Consider the following 19,534-nt stretch of genomic DNA (forward strand, 5'->3'; position numbering starts at 1 on the left):
CATGCCTGGGGTTGCGGGCTTGATCCCCAGTATGGGGTGTGCAGGAGGCAGCCAATCAATGAATCTCTTTCATCATTGATGTTTCTATCTCTATCTCCCTCTTCCTTCCTCTCTGAAATAAATAAATAAACTATTTTTTTTAAAAAGCAGAAAACAAATTTCAATTCCAACCCATATCAGAGCCTGTTAGAATGCAGCACCTCTTCTCGCCTACCACATGCCAGAGGGGTAGGCTCTGTTGAGCAGTGACCACACACACAGGCTCTGGAGAAAGACTCCTGGATTGAGTGCTGCTGCCTCTGCCACCTCCATGAGAGCATGTTACTTAATGTCTCCATGCTTCAGGTTTCTCATTTTTAAAGTAATGGTAATCATGGAGTGGTTGTGAGAATTCAATGTATTCATATTTATGAAGTGCTTTGGAGTGATCTCACCATATGTTTACAGCTACTACCATTTATACATATGTTGGTATGAGTTATTTAAATAAAATCTAATCACCGCCCCTTAGGAAATGGTTGTTTTTAATTGGGTCATGGGAAAGGGAGGAATAATTTAGGGGGGGGAGGAATGGCCCTTGCTTTTGGGTTGAGAGTCCCCAAGTGTGAGTGGCTAAAAGACAACTAGCTCAGGGTCTGATGCATAGTAATTACTCAATATATGTTTGTGGAATAAATGACTGAGTAAATAAAGAAGTAAATGTGGTATTAGCAGAAGAAAGGGAGATAAACACATGCCAAAGATTAAACATCTTTCTTAGCAATTTTGCCAAGTGTCCGAATGCTAGTCAGCATGTCAGTGAAATGGTATGAGCTTGCTGTCTTATGTATAAACCTATATATCAAAAAAGCTGAAACACTCCTCTTCTTCTCAATGTATTTTCTCCAGTCCCAAATCTGCCAGGGCCCGTACTCAATTATAGTGTGTCCACTTCATGCTTACCTTTTCCTACACAACGCAAAGGGGAAAGGGACATGAAGAAAAGAAAAGGATTTGGAGAAAAAAAACAATGAAGCAAAAAATAATAAGAGGGAAGAGGAAACGGTAATATGTGACTGTGTTTGCAGTGACAGCAGAAAGTACACCGGCAGGGAGAGGGGTAGAGTAATTCTGGAGACTCGTGACCATCATACTGCCTTCCCTCCTCCTCTCCCTTCTCAGGTGAATGTCCATATTCCCAGGAAACGCTAGGACAGGTGCCTGTTGAACATCGTCTTTCTTCACCATGAAGACAGAAAATTGGGATTTATGACAATCTCTTATTGATCTACTTTGAATTATCATATTACCCCAAAACGATACTGATCACACCCATCTGGCCAATCGCCAATCATGCGTGATCCTAATCACCAGTTCTCTTCGTGCTTGGACAAGCGCAGCTGCATGCTGGTGGAGCAAGTCACTCTTCAGGGTACAATGTTCACGCTAAATTCCTGATCAACTTCAAAAGCTGTCTCAGTACCACTTGCTCTTCCACTCCCCACAGCCACTTTCTCAAATGTTCACTGCTCTCTAAACAAGACCTACCCTCCCTCCTTCTTTCCTCACAGAGGGTCTTTGTCTACCCTTCTCACAGAGGACTGCTTCTTTTGCTTCTTAAATCAGTTGTTCCTAGAAATCATCCTTGCCACCTCCTCAATCCTCACACTCCATACCTAATTTTACACGAAATCCTGTACATTTGTGCCTCCTTAATAATAGCTCTCGAATAAGTCTCCTTTCCATCTTCACCACATTAGCAAGGTTCAAGGAGAAATTGTTTGCTTCCACCTGGACTAAGCCATTGCTTTCTAGCTGACCTTAATATATCCATTTACTGAGATTCCACCAATCTATTCTTTTTTGTTAAAACTCACCAGAGAATATTTTTTCCATAGATTTTTTTAGAGAGAATGGAAGGGAGGGGGAGAGACAGAGAAACATTGATGGGGGAAAGATACATTGATTGGTTGCCTCTGGCACATGCTCCAACTAGGCCGGGATGGAGCTTGCAACCAAGGTACCTGTGCCCTTGACCAAAATTGAACCCAGGACCCTTCAGTGCATGGGACAAGGCTTTTTTTTAAAAAAAATACATTTTATTGATTTTTTACAGAGAGGAAGGGAGAGGGATAGAGAGTTAGAAACATCGATGAGAGAGAAACATCGATCAGCTGCCTCCTGCACACCCCCCACTGGGGATGTGCCCACAACCAAGGTACATGCCTTCGACCGGAATCGAACCTGGGAACTTTGAGTCCGCAGGCCGACGCTCTATCCACTGAGCCAAACCGGTTTCGGCATGGGACAAGGCTTTAACCACTGAGTCAAACCCCCTATGGCCCATCAATCTATTCTTTACAAAAAATTTTAGCCTGTGGTTTCTCAGTGGTTAGAGCATTGACCCGACCACCAAAGGATCGTGGATTTGATTCCCGGTCAAGGGCACATACCTGGGTTGCAGATTCAATCCTGGCCCCGATTGGGGCATGTACTCTGCTCTCTCTCCTTCCACTCTCTCTAAGAATTCATGGGGGAGGGAAAAAATTTGGGAGAATTAACAAAAAAAAAATTTTTAATGTTTTCCAGTGAAAATTGCACAAAACATAAATATACATCACAATACATGATCACAAACTCAACACCTGTTTAATCACCGTACAAGTTAATAAATAGGGCATTGCAGGTACTGCAAAGCCCACCTAATGCTCCTTTCTAATCAATAGTCCCATTTTTCCCACCCCCAGTATAACCACTATCTTGACTCCTTACACCACATATTAGTTTTGTCTGAAGGTTGATACCTCTCTCTCTCTCTCTCTCTCTCTCTCCCTCACAAAAGAAAGAAAGGAAGAAAGAAAGGAAGGAAGAAAGCCAAACAGAAAATCTCTCCTCTTTCCCCCTCTATTCTATTGTCTATGTGGATTTATTTTGGACTTTAAATATTTAAAGTAGATTTTAAAAAGTATTTACAAACTGACTTTGCTGCTAAAGGTGCTTTATTTGCCCTCACATGTGTCTCCTTTTTTTTTAGAAAATGGTTTGAAAGTGAGAAAACTTTCAAAAGAAAATGAAATCTATAATAATAAAAGTGTAATGTGCTAATTATACTGGACATCCTTCCAGATGTCCTTCTGGACGACCTTCTGGATGAAGCCGGGGCTGCGAGGGAAGCCCGGGTCCCAGGCGCCAGAGGGAAGCTGGTGCCAGCAGCCAGGGGAAGGAAGGCCTACACGTGCACAAATTTTGTGCACAGGGCCTCTAGTTTATTTATAAGTATAGATTGGTAGAGGTACAGATTTTAAAAATATAACAACTACCTGTTCATATTTGCTTAAATACCCAATTCCATTATTTAAAAATTGTGTCGTATTAGATGTTTTCTAATTTCTCTTCAACATTCTATGATTATTTGATTCCCCCAGATTATTTCATTTTTATCCTAATTTCCAATGTAGTCAGTGTGAGTTGAATTGTATCATATTATGTAGCCCTCTAGTGGCTAAATTTTAAAAAGGGCACAATATTAAGGAATAAGAATTATAATTGTTTGAGGATAAAGAATATCCATTTAGAGAAGGAAAAGGGCCAGGAAGGGCAGAAGGTAAGTGAAGTAGACAAAGAGAGGAAATTAAATGAGAGGTCAGGGTTAGGCAGTGTGAAAGAGGTAGATGAGAAGGAGATAAGGAGTCAATATTTCCTTAGCAGACATTGTACTAGAAACTTTTCATGTATTTTTTCACTTAATCGTCATAAAAATTAGATGAAGAAGGTACGACCACTATTTTATAAGCAAAGAAATTGAGGCTCAGAGGATGAAATAACATGACCAAATCATACAATTTGAAATTTATATTGCATGGTTTGGAATTTTATTCCAAAGTCTGTGTCCTCAAATATCAAGTGAAGTTGGAAACATTTCACAATTAGTCAGATGGCCTGGCCCGTGTGGCCCAGTTGGTTGGGAGCCATCCCGGGCACCAAAAGGTTGCTGGTTCAATTCTGGTCAGAGCACATAGTAGTATTTGAGGTATGGGCACAACCCCCTGAAGGGGGTGATGTTCTACTCTCACATCGAAGTTTCTCTCTCCCCCTCCTTTCCTCTCTCTCTGAAAGTCAATAAAAGTATTTTAGATGAAAGTTAGCCTTTTTTCCTTACAGGGTTGCAACTTCCTGTTGGCTCAACAACTGGACAAGCAGGGATATGATGGATGGATGTGACAGGGCCACCACCCTACCACACGCCCATTTACCAACTTTTGGTTCTTGTGGAACTGGAAGTAAGGGGTGGAGTTCACTGATGACACGCAGGTTCATAGTTCCAACCATGATGCATTTGCTCAAATGGGTGGAGGGGGGCAAAAAAATAGCAATAGCATGACAATTTGGGCTAAAGAAGTAGTTTCTATATCCCAGTTCTGCAAAAACAATATTCACCTGCAGTAATTCCTCAGCCTTCTTTTCTCACATTTGTCTGCTTCTTTTTAAAAAAAAAACACAAACCTATTTTCATGAGTTGTAATAGTATAACTATAGCCAAAGGCTAGGGATGGGCCATGTTAGGTAAAACACTATACTGGTTCCAGGCAATATAGAGACACCGAATAGTTTTAAGGATGTGTCTCAGGCAATGAGCCAAGTCTGTCCATTGCTCTTGTGCATCTAGGTTAACACACCTTTGAAATGCCAGTAGTAGTCAGACCCCTCAAAAAATGTAACCACCCTCAAGGGAGCACATTGTCTTGTTAACTATCCTGTAACTTGCTTTCTCCCACCTTCATGTAATCACAGGTTCCCTCCTTTATTCTATATATATTTAAAACCTGCAAAACTGTCATTCTCCAGAGCGTTTGAAGTCTTGCTTCTCAGTTTATCCTTAGTTTGGCTCAAATAAACTCTTATAAAAATTCTCTATAGGTTTGAACATTTCTTATGTTCACACTTTTAAAAAATTAACTTATTAGAGACTAGGGGCCCAGCGCACAAACTCGTGCACCTTGAAAGGAACCATGGGCCTTGAGGCTGTGGTGGGCACAGGGGCGGGTCTCGGCCCATCCTCCACGCCCCCGCATGGCCCCTCCAGCTGCGGCCCCCAGTCCCCTGTCTGCCAGCAGCCCCGCTCCCGCCACTGCACCTCCCATGCATTGATGGCGCCAGCTCCACTTGCACCCGCTGACAGCATGGAGCAATTGGGGCCAGCGCCAGCAGCGGGTGCAAGCAGTGGCTCTGGCACCAGCAGCAGGTGTGAGCGGGGCCGTCACCGGCAGCAGGTGCAAGAGGTGGCTGCCAGCCCCTCAGAAGCAGGGAGAGGTTGAGAAGCCCTGAGGTTTGAGCACCATGTGGGACCGCGGCGTGTGGGAGCAAAGAATTTTCAGGAACCACCAGAGGCTTGCCCAGATGACAGCAACCAGCGCCCCGCCTTGGTCTGGCGCCCCCGCTCACCTGCTCCACCATCCAGCTTTGGCCGATGCCCGCCATGTTCTGCACGTGCCCCCTGGTGGTCAGCACATGTCATAGCGACTAGTTGTTTGGTTGTTCTGCCATTCAGTCTACGTATTTGCATATTAGCCTTTTATTATATAGGATATATGCTTCTTAAACACTTGTTTCTAAATTGTTCTTTTCAGTACAAGCATATAATTTCATACTATGAATATACCATCCTAATATTGATAGACTAGTAGCCTTGCGCACGAATCCATGCACCAGTAGCTCTCTGCAGGGCCTGGCCACTCCGCACCCACTGCCCAGAGGCTCTTCGCTACCCAGAGGCCCATCTGCGGCCAGGCGTTCACGCTGCCTGCTCTCAGCGGCCACCCCCCCACCCCCAGGACTGGGGGACTCCAGTGGGGCTGAGAGGACTGGGTGCTGCCATCTTGTGCTATGGGCACCGCCATCTTTGTGACAGAGCGAAGGTTAATTTGCATATTACCTTTTTATTAGATAGGATATTTTATTACCAGCACTTTTGACACCACTGGTACACTGCTACAAACAGATTTCTGCATTTGGACTTTATATGGTGACTATGTTCCTACAGAATAGTTTCTCAAAACTGAGATGGAAGAATTAATAGATAAATCTTCCTAATCTCTAACCAAAAAGGCAGTAGCATTCCTCTCATGTGCATTCGAATATCTATTTGCTATCCAGTCCCCAGTGCTGAATAATATCAATTTGGTAATGTTTACCAAACTGGTGAAAAATAGTACCTTATTATTTTCTAATTTGCTTTTTCCTATTAGAGATGTCACATATCTTTTCAAATGCCAGATGCCAGGTCCCCTTTTTAAAACTCTATCACCTAATAGAGTTTCCATCTCAACCCACATTCTGCCGTCAACCTGAATCTCCTCAATGTGCATGTGAATAACTCACCCAACAACATGGTCATCTTGTCCCTTGACCTCTTCATCTGATGATATTCAGCTCCACCCTCATAAACTATCCACTGACATGGCCACAGATGAACTTGTCATCATCTGGAGTGACTTGAACTTCTGAACTTAAATTCAGATATATCACATCCTGACTACCGCCTTCTTTCTGCTCTCCTGCTTCTCTTTCTCAGATACTCCCACAATACCTGTTAATCCACTGAATTGAGGTTTCCAGTCCCAACTATTCTCTGTAAGAACATCTCATAAGCAGGAAAATCTCTTCCAAAAACAAAGCAATCAAAGCTTTGGAAAACCATGTTTCTTAATCTCATTGGGATTAGGTAATATCCAGTGATCTCAACCTGAGGAGCTCTAGGGAGTGTTTGTGAATATGGGATTGTTTTGGGTTGTCACAAAGATTAAGGGTTCACTACTGGCAATTACGGACAGGCTTGCAGGGATGATATATGTCCTTCAAAACCTGGAACAATCCCTCACGGAGAAGTATTATCCTATGCAAAATAGCAACAGTAGCCCTAACTAAGAAACACCAAACCCCCTTAATAATCTGATTAAAAAGAGGAATGTAGGCATAAATACAATTTTCTTTATGATTTAGGGGTTCCACTGATCCTTAAAGCTCAATAATAAGGCCCATATTAAATATTTATTGTGCCCAGCCAGTGTGACCCAGTGATTGAGCATCAACTTATGAATCAGGAGATCACAGTTCAATTCCCAGTCAAGGCACATGCCGAGATTGTGAGCTTGATTCCCAGTTGGAGGCGTGCAGCAGGCAGCCAATCAATGATTCTCATCATTGATGTTTCTATCTCTTCCTCCCTCTCCCTTCCTCCCTAAAATCAATAAAAATATATTTTTTTAAAAATTTCTTGGGACACCTGTAATACTTTCAACAATAAAGATAAAAGAGCCCTAGCTGGTTTGGCTCAGTGGATAGAGCATAGGCCTGTGGACTGAAGGTCCCGGGTTCGATTCTGGTCAAGGTCACATGCCCGGGTTGCTGGCTCAATCCCCAGTAGGGGGCATGCAGGAGGAAGCCGATTGATGGTTCTCTCTCATCATTGATGTTTCTATCTCTCTCTCTTCTCTGAAATCAATAAAAAAATATTTTTCAAAAAAGATAAATTAAAAGAAAAAATTTTCTTTATAGGCCCTGGCCCAGTAGTTCAGTTGGTTAGAGCATTGTCCCAATATGCCAAGGTTGTGGGTTTGATGCCTGGTCAGGGCACACATGGCAGTCAACTGATGAATGCATAGATGGGTGGAAAAACAAATCGATGTTTCTCTCTCTCCCGTCTCTGCTTTTTGTCATTTTTTTTTTTTTACTGATTATTCTATCAGTTAGCAAAAATATATTCATCCTTAAAAACCCAACTCAAAAAAAGTCTAGTTTAGCATGAACACAATAACCTTTTCACTTTCGTTTTCCACAGAATAGCTGAGATATCATTTTCATAGGAACTTCACTAAATCCAAGGATAATTTTTAAAATACCATACAATGCATAGATTTTATATACCAATGTCACTATTAATCAGAAATGCCCTCTTTTATCTCATATTCTGCCTAAAGACTTTATTATTAAGAAAACAAGAGGCCCAGTGTGGGAAATCGCGTGAGACCCAGACCCCCCATGCCGTGGGATCCAGGACCCCCACCGCCCCCTCTCCGAGCCGTGGGACCCAGACTCCCTCCACTGTGCAGCCGCGAGCAGGACCCCAGACTCCCTCCGCTGCTAGCCACCATGGGCAGGACCCATCAATGCACCTCCTGGTGACTGGTCATTTGGTCGTTATGGCATTATGGCCATGGGCTTTTTATAACATAGATTCCTTTTCCTTTGGTGCCTTAAAAGGGGATTAGATAGGACTCACAGTCCCAGGGACAACCTATATGAATAATGGGTTTAAAGAGGTTCTTAATCTTCATAAGAAACACATCAACATAGAAAAAAGCATCACTGATTATCACTGATTGTACTGAACTTTTCTTTCTCCTCTAAATTGGGTAGACTTATTTCTTCTTAAATTACATAAATAAAAATTGCCTTCAGCTCTAATATGGTTTAGGTTCCATTTACTATGTCATTTCCTTTTTATTTCTCCACATCCTATCACTCTGTATTTCTATTATATTAGACTAGTCACCATTTTCTGTATTTGGAGTGAAATTTCACTCGTCTCTGCTTTTTGTCATTTTTTTTTTTTTTACTGATTATTCTATCAGTTAGCAAAAATATATTCATCCTTCAAAACCCAACTCAAGCATTGCTTTGTTCATAAATGCTTCCTGAATAACCCCATTCAGAATTATTTGGTGATCATTCATTTCTACATTACATTAATCTCTTCTATGGTTTTTATTTGATTTAGTCACATGTAGTTATTTATATACTTACCTTATGCCTTCCACTGGGTAGTAAACTCCTAGAGATCAGAGCTGTGTCTTTTTCATCTTTGGATTTACGTCCCACAGGACACAGCACCATGCCTTGACTACCTCTTCTAAAACACCTGCCTTTTTATTTCTTTTACAGTGTCTTATTCATTCCCCCTTAGCAATTATCATAAGCTGTAATTATTTTCTTTATTTATATACACATTCACTGCCTAAATCCGTCAATAGAATGTAAAGTCCAGCCCTAGCCAGTTTGGCTCAGCGAATAAAGCGTTGGCATGCAGACCAAAGGGTCCCAGGTTCGATTCTGGTTAAGGGCATGTATCTTGGTTGCAGGGTCCTCCCCGGCCTGGGCCCTGGTAAGGGCGTGTGCAGGAGGCAACCAATCAATGTGTTTTTCTCACATCGATGTTTCTCTCTGTCTTTTCCTCTCTCTTCCACTCTCTCTAAAAGAGAAATGGAAAAGGATCCTCTGATGAGGATTAACAAGAAAAGAAAAAAAGAATGTAAAGTCCATAAGGGAGGGTCTATCCTATTCATCACTGTTTCTCCAGATGAAACAGGAGCTAATCAATAACTGCTTATTTTTGGTTTAGGGGTTGCTGTTTTTGTTTGTTGGTTTGTTTGTTTGTTTTGCATAAATTCAGCCATGAGATGGTCAGTTCCTTGAAATTATGGACTATTGCACAATTCATATTTGGACTATTCCCTAATGCAGTGGTTGGCAAGCCGTGGCTCGTGAGCCACATGCGGCTCTTTGGCCCCTTGAGTGTGGCTCTTCCACAAAATACCACGTGCGGGTGAGCACGTACAGTGCGATTGAAACTTCGTGGCCCATGCGCAGAAGTCGATTTTCAGCCTGGGCGAGTCTATTTTGAAGAAGTGGTGTTAGAACTCTCAAGGGGCCAAAGAGCCGCATGTGGCTCGCGAGCCGCGGTTTGCCGACCACTGCCCTAATGTATAGTAAATAAATGCTAAATAAAAATCACATATAAATTTTAAATACCATACAGATGTAATCAAAAGGAAAGAGAGACATAAACAGAAATAGTTCTTAAGAAATAAATAAATGAGGAGTGGTTTAAAAATGTTTTTTAATTTAAATGTTTTTGGAGTTCTCCAGTGTACAATTTGACAAGGAAAAGGTCAGAAGAATGAAGCATGGTGATTTAGATGCACAGAAAGACTTACACGTGTTCTTGCTTCTAATTCCTGTGAACAGGACAGTATATTTCTAAGACTTTGAACATAAACCTCAGAATACATTAAGGAATAATCACTTCATGCAAATTCTTCACATAAGTAACTTTGGGTTATATAATCTGTAATTTCAGACTATAAGCTTTTGCAATATGAAAATAATAACATAATGCAATGTTATTTATACATATGGAGAAGTATCAAATAGTGTGACTTTCAAAATTGTGCTTTAGTTATTTTTAAGAATGATTGGCTAGGCCTCCAAAGGCAAAGTTGTATGAAAGATGAAAAATAATTTTACCACTACCACTTATTCAAAGGAAAAGCTAGGTAACCACCTATTACATGGTTACCAAGTTCTTTAGCCAGAAGAAACAAGCTATATATAAGTACAATGGGTGGCATGGTTTTTATAAAAACATTTAATCAGAAATGATAACAATCCTAAGTCATAAAGAACAACCTGTTAGCATAAAAACTGGGAAAGAAGAATAGCAAGTTCTAGAAATAACAGAATCTGAGCTGTGGGTTCTAATCTCAGCTTCACTATGACTCACCTGTATGACTTTGGATGCATCATGGAAGTACTCTGCGTTTTTATTTCCTCATAGCCAGAACAGGATGGTAATATTCACCCTACCTCCTAGGGAAGATGTTTGGACTATCTAATTAGTGATCGTACAGTGTTATTAAAACACACTATGTAATTATTGGATGTGAGTCTCATCCTATGCAATTCAATGAGAATTTTATTATTACCCCTTTAATTATAGCTGAAGATTTTATATAAGGCTTCCCATTTCCTCTACTTTATTTATCATAAAATAAATGTGATCTCTGTGCTAAATATGGTAGCTTCCTTTTTCTAACTGTTGAGAAAAAATCACTGAAACCAATAAATAATACTTTTGCATCGACACCAAAGATATTATGAAACACTAAGGACTGTGACAGGAGGTCATCTCTTACCTAAGGATTCAATAAATTAGCTCTTTGATTCAACTGGTAACACCTTTTGTAATGGAACTGTCATACTTGGTTTTAGATTCATCACTAAAGGTTGCAATGAGCTAATATTTCTTTACTACATACAAATGCCAATGGATGAAGTCAGCTTTTTACTGTGAAAATGTTGGATGTGAAGTCATGATCATCAATGAGACAATAGAGCATTGGAAATGAGTATCCCACTCTAGCAGTTAATGCCTGTGTATATTTGGGCAAGTAATTCTTTAATATTGCTCCCTTTCTTTTATTTTTGATTACAGAAATGAAACTAAAAAGATAAACGTTCTCAAAATTCAAAATGTAAGACAGCATTTGCAGAGCTTTTTTTAAATTTGTAAAGTGTTATGTAAATGTTACATTATTATTATTATTGTTATTACTAGAAGCCCAGTGCACAGATTCGTGCACCGGTGGGGTCCCTCGGCCTGGCCTGTGGGGATAGGGCCAAAACTGGCTTTCTGACATCCCCCGAGGGGTCCCGGATTGCAAGAGGGCAGTTCTCGGGTGACGCAGCCTGGAATCAGGCTCCCTCCTCTCTGGTTACGGGTGCAACACCCGAGAACCACAGCTGCCAAGTCACTGCACCTCGGCAGCTCCTGTGTCGAATGTCTGCCCCCTGGTAGTCAGTGTGCATCATAGCTACCGGTCGGATGGTCAAATGGTCAGACAGTTGCTTAGGATTTTATATATATAGATTATTATTGTCTAGTCATTGATGCACCCCAAAACATTCTGCAAAAGTGTTGTTTTCTATCAACTCTTTAAAAATTGTGTCATATAATAGAACTTTTGGCCTAAGTGATATGCTTGAGTGAATCACAGTAGGTAATACTCTTGTATAGAATATAGGGTGTCCAAAAAAATGTATACACACTTATCAACTGATAGCTCAATTGATGTTTTTTTTTTTCTTTTCAAACTTAACCCATTGGAATTAATAACTATTCAAAGTGTATATACATTTTTTGGAACACCTTGTATATATCAGAACATGTGACTGACTTGAGAGAATAAAAATTGTTGCAAAAGTACCTAAAATAAATACATTCCATGGACTCTGGATAAGGAGCAAATGCATAGATTTCAGAACATATTTTAGTCATTTTTAATAAGTGAAGCAATTTCATTTGTTTTCTCTGTTTTAGAATCCAGTTAATATTCATTGATATTCCTTAGTCTTTTTTTTTCTAGCTTCATTGAAATATAATTGGCATAAAACATTGTGTAAGTTTACAGTATACAATGTGTTAATTATATTCATTCATGTATTGCAAAATGATTACCACCATTGGATTAACTAACACCTCCATCTCATCACATAATTACCATTTCTTTTTTTGTGGTGAGAACATTTAATATTCTCTTGGCAACTTCCAAGTATATATAATACAGTATTGTTAGCTATAATCACCAATGCTGTATGTACATTAGATCACCAGGACTTGTACATCTTATAACTGGAAGTTTCTAACCTCTGATCAATATCTCCTCATTTCTACCACTCCCCACCCCCTGGTAACCACCACTCTACCTTCTATTTCTACAAGTTCAGCTATCACCAAAGAATATGTTTTTATTGATTTGAGAGAGAGAAGGCAGAGAGAGAGAGAGAGAGAGAGAGAGAGAGAGAGAGAGAGAGATACAGAGAGAGAGAGAGAGAGAGAGAGAGAGAGAGAGAGAGAGAGAGCAATGTGAGAGAAACATCCATCAGTTGTCTCCCAAACATGCCCCCACCGGGGATCAAACCTGAAATGTAGGTATGTGCCCTGACCAGGAATCAAACCCACAACCTTGTGGTGTACAGGATGATGCTCCAACCAACTGAGCTACCTGGCTAGGCAACTGGGGCTATTTTAGATTCCATATATAAGTGACATCACACAGTATTTGTCTTTGTCTGTCTGACTTACTTCACTTAGCATAATGCCCTCAAGGTTCATCCAAACTGTTGTAAATGGCAGAATGTTCTTCCTCCTCATGGTCTATATCTTCTCTATCCGTTCATCTGTTGATGGATACCTATGTTGTCTTTCCATCTTGGCTATTGTGAAAAACATTGCAATGAATATGGGAGTGCAGATATCTCTTCAAGACATGATTTCAATTCCTTTGGATATATACCCAGAAATAGCATTGCTGGAGCATATGGCAGTTCTACTTTTAATATTTTAAGGAACCTCCATGCAGTTTTCCATTGTGGCTACACCAATTTACAGTCTCACCAACAGTGTGCAGGAGTTCCCTTTTCCCCACATTCTGGCCTTCACTTGTTATCCTCAGAGCCTAGTCTTACCCACTTAAGAATGCAGAGAAATGTTTATGGGTCCCCCTTAACCTGTCAGAGCAGAAAGCTGTGGGGTCAGAACGAGGGTTGCAGCCCCATGGTGACTCTGAGCTTTCTGGAGTAGGATTAGAGGACCACTAATAGGAACATGAAGGCAAATGGGGTTTGGAAGCTCCACCACAGGTTTCACTTGAGTCCCAAACAGCTGGTATCTTCAGAGGTTAGAGATGTTATTTATGAATTAACATAGGTTTAGCTATTTACCTTTTCAATGTGTTGATCAGTCCTAAGACTTAACATCTGCTTGTTTATTTACATATTCTTTAATGAATGGGATGATTTAAACTAGCACACTAGCTTTGCATGTAGCTGGAGGGTAATCTCACACCAGGCCTACAGATCGAAAAGGCATAAAGAACAATGTGAGCTCACTTAATGATTCACTCACAGTTACTTCTTTGGTTACTTTTAGACATTCTGAGGTTGTGGTTTCCTTCACACCACAGAAGTCAGTAAGATGCCAGCGACCAAATTCCAGCGGTCCACAAAATTAGCCTAGGAATACAGTCACCAGGAGATTTTTTTAAAATATACATTTCTAGGTCCCATCCCCTGAAGTTCTGCATTGGTAGGGCGATGGTGCAGTGTGAGAACTCCGAGCCAGTTGTAGAAAACACAGCCCCACTCTTGCCTTGCTTTCTTCAAAATAGTACCATTATCATCTTCATCATCACCACCATCTTCACCATTTCTGACAGTTTATTATATGACATGCTCTATGCAAAGTACTTTTCATTTAATGCCTCAAATTCTGAAAAGTGAGTATTTTATACGTTTAACAACATGGAAATTAAAGAATAGAGTTTTATTGTTGTTGTTTTTAAATCCTCACCAGAGGATATGTTTTTATTGATTTTAGAGATAGAGGAAAGGAGAGAGAGAGAAACCTTGATCAGTTGCCTCCTGTATGAACCCACAGCCTGGGTAAGTTCACTGACCGGTGATTGAACCTGTGACCTTTCAGTGTATGGGACGATGCTCCAACCAACTGAGCCACACCGGCCAGGGAGAGAATAGAGGTCTTAATTAACACAGAGAGCAAATGGTGGAGCTAGGATTCCAACCTGATCTGTCCAACCACAGAGCTCTTGATCTTTGATGTTGCTTCATACTTGACTGTGCAGAAGTCTTTTATTTCAGCAGCATTGCTACCACCCGTCTCTCCCTTCCAGCTTCTTGCTTAAGAAACACTAGCGTAGCTTTTGCAAGCAGTTTTGCAAACACTTCAAAGACATTTTGTTAAAAGCAATTTTTAAAATGCCCTCTACCTCAGAACACTGGTCAGTTTTTTGAATTGACAAGATGCATTTTAACTTATTTCCTTATTTTCACTGACAGCCTACTCCAAAGCTCAGAGTTTTCTATGGGTACTCTCTCCCTCCCCCGCGCCCCCTCTCCCCAATTTCCACATGGAATTGGACATGCATCTTAAAAGTGTGGTGATGCATATAATACTGTCATTCTGTGTGTTGCAATGTTAAGGCCAAAAGTTTTTGTTCATAAGTGGCACCAAAACTCATTCTTTGCTGGTAAAAGTTATTGTAGAAGTTGTTCATGAAAACTTACTCTAAACGGTCCTAATCATGATGATTAAAGTCCAAACTTTAGTTACTGGTATTTCCTAATCTGCTCTCTTGGGCCTTGGAAGGCTTAAACTGGGTTTCAAACACTCCCCCATTTAGCAAATTATATTATAAGCAAAAGGTAATATGACTCCTCCTAAACTTTTGCTTCATTTTTCAGAATTAAGAACAAAAATACTGGTTCCAGCTTTTTCAAAAAGGAAACATACACGTATACACGTATTCACATAGAATAAGAAATTTAAAATTACCTTTACGGTGTACATATTAATGATCGGAATGTTTGTTTCTCATTGCAATCCTTCCAATATGTGAGTTCAACAGAATTCTGGAAGCAGTGACGACATAGCAAACAGCTGCTGTGATAGAAAGACCCACTGATTCAACGAAAACTTCTTTTAGACGGAAAGACATCTTTCCCATTCTGGCTTACATGATCCTGTGACAATTTTTAATCTGAAATGGAACCAGAGCCCGGCCAGTGTGACTCACTGGTTGAGCACTGACACGTGACCCAGGAGATCACCATTCGATTCCCTTCAGGGCACCTACCTGGGTTGCAGGCTCTATCCCCAGTAGGGGGTGTGCTGAGGAAGCTGATCAATGATTCTCACTCATCATTGAGGTTTCTATGCCTCTCTTCCTCTCCCTTGGTCTCTCTGAAATCAATTTAAAAAATATTAAAATGGAACCATAGGATATGAAATGGAGAATCTCACATTGTGCCGTCAGAAGAACAGAATTTAAGAACTCAGAGTCTGATTTCCCATAAATGTGTAGTTTACAGAAGACCGAGACTAACTAACCTCCTTACCACTGAACATCCACGAAGAATCCTCCCCCTTCCCCAAGCCAATGAACCTACTTCTTGGACTCTGGCTGGACTTTCCCCTCTTTGCACTCAGTGCCCATAAATAAATACAGTCTGCCCTGAACCCTTGATAGTCTGACTTGCCTGTAGCTTGCTACAGCATGAGTTTCCCTAATTACATTTCCTCTGGTATTCCTGATTAAAATCAATTTCTGGTCATTTAAGCCTGCCTCAGTTTACCTCTTTATTTAGAGACAACCCTGAGCTTTCCTTACTAAGTCATTTATTCTTTAGTAAAAAGTGTTTTTTGATCTCTGTATGCAAACCATTATATTAAATTTTACTTTTGTATTAGTTTCATTTTAGCAAAATATAGAAAGCAAGGACAAAATGAATCTCTAAATGTAAAATCTTAGACCTCAATAAGCTTATTGCAAAAGTATTTCTGAGAGAGAGAAATTTCACTGCTCCTGAGTTCCCAGCAAATAGTCAATCTCCTCCTTTGCCTGTTCTATTTTTTAATTAACATTTTTATTAAAAAATAATATATTTTAAAATCATAAACTTAAGAAAATACCAAAAAAACTAAAAAATTATACAACAAAGCTCATCATAATCTTACCGCCCCAAATAATCACTGTTAATGTTTTACTTTTATCCTGTTTTTTTCTTAATGCACATATTTACATACATAATAGAAAAGCTAAATGGTATTTACTTTAAAAAATATATTTTCATTGTTATAGTAATGATGCCAATAATATCTCATTAAAGTTTGATTTTTAGTTGAAGATTGTCTATAGTATGGATGTGCCATCATTTACTAAAGCAATCTTTAATGTATAACTTTAGGTTATTTTTTTATATTATAAATAATGAAGCCCAGTGAGTGTGGCTCAGTGGTTGAGCGTTAGCATCAGGAGGTCACAGTTCGAGTCCTGGTCAGGGCACATGCCTGGATTGCCGGCTTGATCCCCAGTGTGGGGCATGCAGGAGGCAGCCAATCAATGATTCTCCCACATCATTGATGTTTCTATCTCTCTTTCCCTCTCCTTTCCTCTCTGAAATCAATAAAAATATATTTTAAAAATAAATAAATAATGAGGAATCAATGTGACTACATTTCTGAATATTTCCTGAGGTTAAACTTCTAGAAACAGAACTCAGCCTTGAAAGATTTGTACATTTAAAATACTGTCTTCATTTTAATCTAGTTTGCTATCCACTCATATACTCTAAGAATTAATCTTCATTGGTATTCATCCTGTTTACTTATATCAATCACTGATAGCTTTGAAAAGATAAAGAAGACCCATTATTTGCAATTTAAAAACTGTAAGTCTGTCTTAGCTATTTTCTTTACTTTTTGCAGTCAGTGAAAAAGAACTCTCCATAGCATATGCACAGTCTTGAGTAGGGTTCAGATTTCAGAACAAATAGTACATTTGCTGACATTTGAAATGTGATTAATAACCAAATACCAAAGGCGGTCCTAAAGGGTAAAGGAAAAAACACACACACAAATCCTCTACAATCAAAGATGGTTGTATGAAAAGGAGTGTGGTTGCTAAGCAACTATCAACAATCCAGAGCTCTTTGCAGGGGATGGGGTGGGATGGTATGAAATGCCTCTGTGGTTGTATTTAGAAGCTCTTATCTATTTCAGTGCCAGTTGGTATTACACCTCCTTCCTACTCTTCCTCCGATTTCTTTCCTCACTGAGTTCCAGTCTAGCCTCCCCAACTTTGAAATGAGGTGCCCCTTTCAAGTACAGGCCTCAGATAATCTTTGGGTGGTGTCAGTTTTGCTTGCAAACTGGAATTCTGATCATTGTCCCCCCAAAAAATATTCAATAATTTATTGGAACCTATTTTGACATGTGAGATCAGTACCTTCTATAGCCTTACAATTCCCTATAATCTTGGACCATAACAGAAAAGGGATGGTTTCTTTTGAGGCAGAGGAAGAAAAGTAGCTGCCATTAGGGAAAGAGCAAGAAAACAATTATCACAGAAGAGAAATGTATAGTATCAGTAGCATTTTCTCTATATGGGAGGGAATTGAAACACCTTCATTTATTTATTACATATTTGTTTATTCATTGATTGATTCAGCATTTATTAAATAGCCTTAAAGCATCAGTCACTGGGAGGTCAAAGTCAAATATTTCATAGTCACTGCCTTTTAAGAGCTCACAGTCTGAAAGTCTGAAATATTTTTAGCTATATCTAAATTTAGAAGTGGGGAGAAATGGTATCATTTCCAAGGTAAAGCTCAGGTGAGGTTGAACAAGTAGCATGATTGGCCAGAGTTGAGGCTAATTAACATGTTACGGTGCCTGTTGGGTGCCCAGGATATTAGAGAACCTGGAATTGCATCCTGGAATTGCATTTGGATGCACTCATCACATGTGCTTACAGGGTCAGCATTTAATGGCACATCATGGATAAGTCCTTGAACTAAATGCTGCCAAGTAAGAACAATCATGCCTTGATTTCATGAAGTTCACATCTAAATCAGTTTGTCTTTAGAGACACAAAGGGATTTATTTGACCTTTAGCAAATGAGTGAGAAGTTAAGCTGATACAAGAACTTGTCTCTGTGTAGAAATTTAATTTTTTAAAAATGATCTTGTCTCCTTTCTTTCCTTTTGATTCAACCTGGCCTCATCTAGCACCCTGACTTACCTGCTTCCTTCTTCCTTGAATGACCCCTCCCTTAATCTCTTAGCCCTTAGGACAATGAGGTTCTGATCAGCATTGAATAATCTTAGGGAACAAAGCCTCTGGTCTGTTGACCACAGAGACCGAGTTTCTGTCAAACTAGAGATAACTTCTAGGCCTCAGTTGTGTTTCAGCTCCAGGCCCAGAAAAGCAGTGAAACCAGATGCAGCAATTCCATGGCTGACATCAGGATCAGATGGGTGATCAACTATCCCCAACCCTAACGTTGACCAATCAGCAGGGACCATGACCCTGACCCTGACCCTGACCCCAACTCCCTTGGAAGCCATGGGTACCAGGTGTTTGAGCATTAGCTCACTTGTCTCCAGGCATGGCCACTTCCTAAAAATAAACGCTTACTTTCTTTGCTGCAAGCTCCTGTTTGTGTCTTATTGGGCTCTGATATGTGCAGGCAAATGGACCTCTTTAGTTCAGTAACAATTTCTTAAGAATGTTTATCAGAATGGATTTGGCCCAGTGGATTTATTTCAGAAGCCACCTACCTGGGTCAAGAAGGAGAGCTACAGCCCTAACCGGTTTGGCTCAGTGGATAGAGCGTCGGCCTGTGGACTCAAGGGTCCCAGGTTCAATTCCGATCAAGGGCATGTACCTAGGTTGTGGGCACATCCCCAGTTGGGGGTGTGTAGGAGGCAGCTGATTGATGTTTCCAACTCTATCCCTCACCCTTCCTCTCTGTAAAAAAAATCAATAAAATATATATATATTTTTTTAAAAAGGAGAGCTGCATAAAACACGGAGTTAAGAAGCAACTAACTTAGATAAGTAGATAATCTTCCTCAAGTTTCTCAGTAGTTCCTCCAGATGAGCTGTACTGACTAGTTTGAATACACAGTATGTAATGGTTATAGTATGTAATGGTTAGTCAATTCTGGAAAGAATGATGGTGACAAATCAAAGGAAAATGCAACATGGAAATTGCATTACAAAATCATGATAAGAAACAGATTACCCAGAGAAGATTGTGCCACCAAAAACCAGATACAAAAAAAAAAAAAAAAAAAATCTGGTATTGAGGCAGGATAGTGAGAAGCTAGGAAAATTCCTTGGTAAGTAGAAACTGAGAC

The 19,534-nt window shown here is 40.0% G+C and overlaps 1 non-coding gene across 1 annotated transcript; it reads right to left on the minus strand.

Annotated features, from left to right (window-relative positions):
• Positions 1 to 5,128: 5,128 nt before the first annotated feature.
• Positions 5,129 to 5,211, minus strand: MIR9198C (microRNA mir-9198c). The gene is given in 1 exon segment (NR_128910.2): positions 5,129 to 5,211. It is a non-coding gene; the product is annotated as a microRNA mir-9198c (primary transcript).
• Between the last annotated feature and the right edge of the window lie 14,323 nt (positions 5,212 to 19,534).

This window comes from Eptesicus fuscus, chromosome 7, assembly GCF_027574615.1.
Source record: "Eptesicus fuscus isolate TK198812 chromosome 7, DD_ASM_mEF_20220401, whole genome shotgun sequence".
Lineage (NCBI taxonomy): Eukaryota > Metazoa > Chordata > Mammalia > Chiroptera > Vespertilionidae > Eptesicus > Eptesicus fuscus.